At 42.3% G+C, this 9374-nt stretch overlaps 2 protein-coding genes and 1 long non-coding RNA gene across 3 annotated transcripts in view; 1 reads left to right on the top strand and 2 right to left on the bottom strand.

Annotated features, from left to right (window-relative positions):
• The window catches only part of LOC133560965 (uncharacterized), a 14805-nt gene extending 8282 nt beyond the window's left edge, over positions 1-6523 (bottom strand). The window contains exon 1 of the long non-coding RNA XR_009808548.1: positions 6360-6523. This is a non-coding gene — a long non-coding RNA (uncharacterized LOC133560965). The remainder of the gene's footprint in view (positions 1-6359) is intronic.
• The window catches only part of LOC133560962 (synapsin-3-like), a 274400-nt gene that overhangs the window by 161686 nt on the left and 103340 nt on the right, over positions 1-9374 (top strand). The window lies entirely within an intron of this gene.
• Positions 1-9374, bottom strand: part of LOC133560963 (metalloproteinase inhibitor 3-like) — a 50406-nt gene that overhangs the window by 31623 nt on the left and 9409 nt on the right. The gene's annotated exons all lie outside the window — the stretch shown is intronic.

The raw sequence follows: 9374 nt of genomic DNA, 5'->3' as shown, positions 1-9374 counted from the left end.
TGTCATTATGGTGGTACTTAATGAATACTTAGGTCTACTACACTACTGTATTTTAATGTTATTATGGTGGTACTTAATGAATACTTAGGTCTAGTACACTACTGTATTTTAATGTTGTCATTATGGTGGTACGTAATGAATACTTTGGTCTTCTACACTACTGTATTTTAATGTTATTATGGTGGTACTTAATGAATACTTAGGTCTACTACACTACTGTATTTTAATGTTGTCATTATGGTGGTACTTAATAAATACTTATGGTCTACTACACTACTGTATTTTAATTTTGTCATTATGGTGGTACTTAATGAATACTTAGGTCTACTACACTACTGTATTTTAATGTTATTATGGTGGTACTTAATGAATACTAAGGTCTACTACACTACAGTATTTTAATGTTGTCATTATGGTGATACTACAATGGGAGGCAGGTCTGGACTACAGACAGGCCAGTCTTGTACCCGCACTCTTTTACTATGAAGCCACACTGTTGTAACACGTGGCTCGGCATCGTCTTGTCGAAATAAGCAGGGGCGTCAACGATAACGTTGCTTGGTTACTCCAAAACCTGTATGTACCTTTCAGCATTAATGGTGCCTTCACAGATGTGTAAGTTACCCATGCCTTGGGCACTAATACACCCCCATACCATCACACATGCTGCCTTTTACACTTTGCACTTAGAACAATCCAGATGGTTCTTTTCCTCTTTGGTCCAAAGGACACGATGTCTGCAGTCTCCAAAAACAATTTGAAACGTGGACTCGTCAGAACACTTTTCCAACAGTCCATCTTAGATGATCTCGGGCCCAGCGAAGCCGGCGGCGTCTCCGGGTGTTGTTGATAAATGGTTTTGGCTTTGCATAATAGAGTTTTAACTTGCACTTACAGATGTAGCGACCAACTGTAGTTACTGTCAGGGGTTTACTGAAGTGTTCCTGAGCCCATGTGGTGATATCCTTTACACACTGGTGTCTGTTTTGGTTCCTGTACCACCTGAGGGATCCGAGGTGCGCAGTATCATGGCTTATGTGCAGTGATTTCTCCAGATTCTCTGAATCTTTTGATGATATCATGGAGCGTAGCTGGTGAGAGCCCTAAATTCCTTGCAATAGCTGCTTGAGAAATGTCGTTCTTAAACAATTTGCTTGGGCATTTGTTGACAAAGTGGTGACCCTCGCCTTCGTCCTTTTGTACCCAATCATGGCACCCACCTGTTCCCAATTAGCCCGTTCAACTGTGGGATTTTCCAAATAAGCGTTTTGATGAGCATTCCTCAACTTTCTCAGTCTTTTTTGCCACTTGTTCTAGCTTTTTCGAAACACGTCAAAGGCATCAAATTCCAAATGTGCTTAAATAGGCAAAAAATAACAATGTTTTCCAGTGTGAACTTAAAGTATCTTGTCTCTGCAGTCTATTCATTTGAATATAAGTTGAAAAAGGATTTAAAAATAATTTATTTGTGTTTTTACTTAGCATTTACACAAGATGACAACGTCACTGCTCTAATATTACTCCTGTAATGCGCCTCATGGTCTGAAAAATGCGGTACACAAAAACCCCTCTGAGAGATGATGTGAGCCAACAATAGTGAAGACCAGATCCGCCATGCAGGCTTGGAGATTTGATCCGCCAAACATCTCAGCCTCGCACGGACTCTCCAGCCTCCTGACACGGCGTTTGAAGTGGGCCGAGCTTACGTAACTTCTCCACAGGGGGTCCCGCTTAGTTCTCGGGTCTGACGTGCTGTGGAGGGATTGGAGATTTAGCCCAGGTACCAGGGGAGCGCCGGCACGGACTAGGCCGGCTTTCAAAAGCCGCCGGGCACCACTGTGCACGCACGGGGAAAAAAAGAAAGAGCTGTTCCTCTCAGCATGAACACATGAACACGCTAATCCTCGGCAGCATGCAACACAACATGAAATCTCAGGTCAAAGTTGACTGGCAGGCCTCTAATCTCGCTCTCAGCCTGCAGTAAATAGCTGTGATGGAGGCTCTGGGGGTGGTGGAGGTGGTGGTGCCCAGGTAGGCGGCAGTGAAAGTCACCCCCGCTTCCCCGCCGGATGCGTAGCGGCAGCGGAACGGCCACACCGCGGTACGTCTGCAGCGTGTAGGAGACCAGTGTTTTTGTCTCGCGGAACGACAACTTGTTGTTGTTTTGTGGCGAGCAACAACACAACAGTATCATCACACGCGCACACACACACTCTCTCAATCATGAGATTTTACACACACACACACATACACACTCTCAACCATAAGATTTTATACACATACACTCTCAAACATTAGATTTTACACACACACACACACACACTCAAACAGGAGATTTTACACACACACACACACACACACACACATACACTCTCAAACATGAGATTTTACACACACACACACACACACACACACACACACACACACACACACACACACACACACACACACACACACACACACACACTCTCTCTCTCAAACATGAGATTTTACACACACACATACACACTCTCAACCATAAGATTTTATACACACACACACACACACACTCAACCATGAGATTTTACACACATTCACACACACACACTCAACCATGCGATTTTACATACACACACACACACATTCTTAACCATAAGATTTTATACACACACACACACACACACACTCAACCATGAGATTTTACACACATTCACACACACACACTCAACTATGCGATTTTACATACACACACACACACACACACACATTCTTAACCATGAGATTTTACACACACACACACACACACACACACAGACACACACACTCAACCATGAGATTTTACACACAGACACACACACTTAACCGTGAGATTTTACACACATTCACACACACACACACACACACATACACTCTCAAACATGAGATTTTACACACACACACACACACACACACACACACACTCTCAACCATAAGATTTTACACACACACACACACACTCAACTATTAGATTTTACACACAAACACACACACACGCACACACACACACGGACACACACTCAACCTTGCGATTTTACATACACACACACACACATTCTTAACCATGAGATTTTACACACACACACACACACACACACACACACACACACACACACACACACACACACACACTCAACCATGAGATTTTACACACACATTCAACCATGAGATTTTACACACACACACACACATGCACCCCCCACACACACATACACACACAGACACACAAATACACACACTCAACCATTAGATTTGACACACACACACTCAACCATGAAATTTTACACACACACACACAAATACACACATTCAACCATGAGATTTTACACACACACACACACACACACACACACACACACAAAAATACACACATTCAGCCATGAGATTTTACACACACAGACACTCACATTTAACCACGAGATTTTACACACACACACACACAAATACACACATTTAACCACTTATATTTTACACACACACACACAAATACACACTTTTAACCACGAGATTTTACACACACAGACACACACATTTAACCATGAGATTTTACACCCACACGCACCCACACTCACACACACACACACACACACACTCAACCATAAGATTTTACACACACACACACACACACACACACACAAATACACACATTCAAACATGAGATTTTACACACACATACACACACACAAATACACACATTCAACCATGAGATTTTACACACACACACACACACACACACAAATACACACACTCAACCATGAGATTTTACACACACACGCACACACACACACACACACACAAATACACACATTCAACCATAAGATTTGACACACACATGCACATACGAACACACACACACATTCAACCATGAGATTTTACACATACACACACTCAACCCTGAGATTTTACACACACACGCACACTCAACCATGAGATTTTACACACACACACGCAGACACACACACACACACAAATACACACATTCAACCATAAGATTTTATACACACACAAATACACACACTCAACCATGAGATTTTACACACACACACACACACACACACACACACACACACACACACACACACACCTTATGAAGATTATGTCGTGCTAAAGCGAGCCCTGTGTCAGCTGCTATATTTGACACAGGCCGCCATGTACCCAAATAGCTGTCCAGGATATGTCTGTAATATGATTATTTCATTCTGGACCTCCAGAACCGGCGTGTCCTCATCCTTGTGTGCCAACCAGGTGAAATTAGGACGGAAAACCTTTGACAAGTCGACTTCACTTTTTTATTTTATTTTGTAATATTTTATTTACCCAGGAAATAGATGAAGAAGCCCTTTTTCCAAGGGAGTCCTGCACGTTTATACGGCAGTGCAGGTCATTGTGTTTTTGCTACAGCGCCATCTTGTGGACAAGTGCACTAGCTGCAGGCACATCTAAGGGAATGCCTGCAAGTGTTTCATGTTGTTTCAAGTTTGGATCAGGAACTAGTTCTGTCTCCTAGCCGTCCATAGCGTTCCTACACGTATGGATTTTTCATTGATCGCTCCTAGCAGCGTTTGTAAGTTTTCCAATATAACTACAACCATCCTCACTCACTAAAGCGTCCCATGTGTGATGTCTGTAGGAGTCTTCCACACACACAATGAAGATGTTTCTGTGTAAATAATAATAACAACTCTGCTATGGACTTATGTTTTCTTTAAATTGAATTGGAGTGGTATTTTAGTGGGGGCATCACCAAGTTTCCACAATGTTTTACTCATTTGTCACTATGTAAAGCGCTTTGAGTCACTTGAGAAAAAGCACTATATGAATATAATTCACTTCACTTCATTTAACCTCAAGACACAGTCAGTTGGACTATGCGGACACATTTGTTACTTGATATGTTTTTATACGCTTCTGCCTTGGAGACTTTGTGTTTTGGAATGTGACTATCATGAATATGACCACATGAATATGACTACCCTGAATATGACTACCATGAACATGACTATCATGTATATGACTACCATGAATATGACTATCATGCATATGACAACCATGAACATAACCACATGAATATGACTACATAAATATGTCTATCATGAATATGACCACATGAATATGACTATCATGTATATGACTATCATGTAAATGACTATCATGTATATGGCTATCATGAATATGACTTTCATGAACATGACATCATGAATATGACTACATTAATATGACCACATGAATATGACTATCATGTATATGACTATCATGTAAATGACTATCACGAATATGACTTCCATTAACATGACCACATGAATTTGGCCGCATGAATATGACCACATGTATACAACTGTCATTAATGACCACAATAATATGACTATCATGAACATGACCGCATGAATATGACTATCATGAATATGACTACAAGGGTATGAACACATAAAAATGACAACATGAATCATAAATATGACCACATGAATATGACTACCATAAATATGACCACATGAATATGACTATATTGCATATGACTATCATGAATATGACTACCATAAATATGACCACATGAATATGACTATATTGCATACGACTATCATTAGTATGACCACATGAATATGGCCACATGTATACGACTGTCATTAATGACCACAATAATATGACTATCATGAACATGACCACATGAATATGACTATCATGAATATGACTACAAGGATATGAACACATGCATATGACAACATTAATATGACCACATGAATATGACTACCATAAATATGACCACATGAATATGACTACATTGAATATGTCTATCATGAATATGACCACATGAGTATGACTATGATGAATATAACCACATGTATAGGACTGTCATTAATATGACCACATGAATATGCCTATCATGAATATCAGCACATGAGTATGACTACCATGAATATGACTATCATGAGTATGACCACATGATTATGACCACATTAATATGACCACATGAATATGAGTATCATGAATATGACTATAGAGAGTATGACCACATGAATATGACTACATTGATATGACCACATGAATATGACTATCATGAATAAGACCAGATGAACATGACCACACAAATAAGACCACATGAGTATGACTATCATGAATATGACCACATGAATATGACTATTCGATACTTTTCACAACGTATACATCTGCGGCTAATAGTCCGGCGCAGCCTATATACGGACACTTCTTTTTCTGTTAAAAATAGTCTGTGTGGCCTATATAGTCCGGAAAATAGGATATTTTATTTTGAAAGTTGTAAACCCGGATCTTTTTTTTTTTTTTTTACGGTGTTTGTGCATGACTTCCTGTCCCACGCGAGCAGATGTTACCTTGATCGTTGGGAGGACCGGCAAACACAGAAGCTCTGCAGCCCCTCATCATGTTGGAACTTAGGCACTTAGGGCCCTCATCATGTTGGAACTTAGGCACTTAGGGCCCTCATCATGTTGGAACTTAGGCACTTAGGGCCCTCATCATGTTGGAACTTAGGAACTTAGAGCCCTCATCATGTTGGAACTTAGGAACTTCATCCCCTCATCATGTTGGAACTTAGGAACTTAGGGCCCTCATCATGTTGGAACTTAGGAACTTAGAGCCCTCATCATGTTGGAACTTAAGAACTTCATCCCCTCATCATGTTGGAACTTAGGAACTTAGGGCCTTCATCATGTTGGAACTTAGGAACTTAGAGCCCTCATCATGTTGGAACTTAGGAACTTAGGGCCCTCATCATGTTGGAACTTAGGGCCCTCATCATGTTGGAACTTAGGCACTTAGGGCCCTCATCATGTTGGAACTTAGGCACTTAGGGCCCTCATCATGTTGGAACTTAGGAACTTAGAGCCCTCATCATGTTGGAACTTAAGAACTTCATCCCCTCATCATGTTGGAACTTAGGAACTTAGGGCCCTCATCATGTTGGAACTTAGGAACTTAGAGCCCTCATCATGTTGGAACTTAGGAACTTAGGGCCCTCATCATGTTGGAACTTAGGGCCCTCATCATGTTGGAACTTAGGAACTTCAGCCCCTCATCATGTTGGAACTTAGGGCCCTCATCATGTTGGAACTTAGGAACTTCAGCCCCTCATCATGTTGGAACGTAGGAACTTCAGCCCCTCATCATGTTGAAACTTAGGAACTTTGGGCCCTCATCATGTTGGAACTTAGGACCCTCATCATGTTGGAACTTAGGAACTTCAGCCCCTCATCATGTTGGAACTTAGGGCCCTCATCATGTTGGAACTTAAGAACTTCAGCCCCTCATCATGTTGAAACTTAGGAACTTTGGGCCCTCATCATGTTGGAACTTAGGAACTTCAGCCCCTCATCATGTTGGAACTGGTGCATCTTCAGCCCTTCATCATGTTGGAACTTAGGAACTTCAGCCCCTCATCATGTTGGAACTTAGGAAATTCACCCCCTTATTTTGTTGGAACTTAGGAACTTCAGCCCCTCATCATGTTGGAACTTAGTCACTTGGGGCCCTCATCATGTTGGAATTTAGAAACTTCAGCCCCTCATCATGTTGGAACTTAGGAACTTCAGCCCCTCATCATGTTGGAACTTAGGAACTTAGGGCCCTCATTATGTTGGACCTTAGGAACTTAGGGCCCTCATCATGTTTGAACTTTGGGACTTATGGCCCTCATCATGTTGGAACTGGTGCATCTTCAGCCCCTCACCATGTTGGAACTTAGGGACTTCAGCCCCTCATCATGTTGGAACTTAGGAACTTAGGGCCCTCATCATTTTGGACCTTAGGAACTTAGGGCCCTCATCATGTTGGAACTTAGGAACTTAAGGCCCTCATCATGTTGGAACTTAGGAACTTCAGCCCCTCATCATGTTGGAACTGGTGAATCTTCAGCCCCTCATCATGTTGGAACTTAGGAACTTCAGCCCCTCATCATGTTGGAACTTAGTCACTTGGGGCCCTCATCATGTTGGAATTTAGGAACTTCAGCCCCTCATCATGTTGGAACTTAGGAACTTAGGGCCCTCGTCATGTTGGAACTTAGGAACTTAGGAACTTAGGACCCTCGTCATGTTGAAACTTCAGCCCCTCATCATGTTGGAACTTAGGAACTTAGGACCCTCATCATGTTGGAACTTAGGAACTTAGGACCCTCGTCATGTTGAAACTTAGGGCCCTCATCATGTTGGAACTTAGGAACTTAGGGCCCTCATCATGTTGGAACTGGTGCATCTTCAGCCCCTCATCATGTTGGAACTTAGGAACTTCAGCCCCTCATCATGTTGGAACTTAGGAACTTCAGCCCCTCATCATGTTGGAACTTAGGAACTTAGGGCCCTCATCATGTTGGAACTGGTGCATCTTCAGCCCCTCATCATGTTGGAACTTAGGAACTTCAGCCCCTCATCATGTTGGAACTTAGGAACTTCAGCCCCTCATCATGTTGAAACTTAGGAACTTCAGCCCCGCATCATGTTGAAACTTAGGAACTTTGGGCCCTCATCATGTTGGAACTTAGGAACTTCAGCCCCTCATCATGTTGGAACTGGTGCATCTTCAGCCCCTCATCATGTTGGAACTTAGGAACTTCAGCCCCTCATCATGTTGGAACTTAGGAACTTCAGCCCCTCATCATGTTGGAACTTAGTCACTTGGGGCCCTCATCATGTTGGAACTTAGGAACTTCAGCCCCTGATCATGTTGGAATTTAGAAACTTCAGCCCCTCATCATGTTGGAACTTAGGAACTTCAGCCCCTCATCATGTTGAAACTTGGGAACTTTGGGCCCTCATCATGTTGGAACTTAAGGCCCTCATCATGTTGGAACTTAGGAACTTCAGCCCCTCATCATGTTGGAACTTAGGAACTTCAGCCCCTCATCATGTTGGAACTTAGTCACTTGGGGCCCTCATCATGTTGGAATTTAGAAACTTCAGCCCCTCATCATGTTGGAACTTAGGAACTTCAGCCCCTCATCATGTTGGAACTTAGGAACTTAGGACCCTCACCATGTTGGAACTTAGGAACTTAGGGCCCTCATCATGTTGGAACTGGTGCATCTTCAGCCCCTCATCATGTTGGAACTTAGGAACTTCAGCCCCTCATCATGTTGGAACTTAGGAACTTCAGCCCCTCATCATGTTGAAACTTAGGAACTTTGGGCCCTCATCATGTTGGAACTCAAGGCCCTCATCATGTTGGAACTTAGGAACTTCAGCCCCTCATCATGTTGGAACTGGTGAATCTTCAGCCCCTCATCATGTTGGAACTTAGGAACTTCAGCCCCTCATCATGTTGGAACTTAGTCACTTGGGGCCCTCATCATGTTGGAATTTAGGAACTTCAGCCCCTCATCATGTTGGAACTTA

This window comes from Nerophis ophidion, linkage group LG10 (genome assembly GCF_033978795.1).
Source record: "Nerophis ophidion isolate RoL-2023_Sa linkage group LG10, RoL_Noph_v1.0, whole genome shotgun sequence".
Taxonomy (NCBI): domain Eukaryota; kingdom Metazoa; phylum Chordata; class Actinopteri; order Syngnathiformes; family Syngnathidae; genus Nerophis; species Nerophis ophidion.
This window is presented reverse-complemented; position numbering and strand designations above follow the sequence as displayed.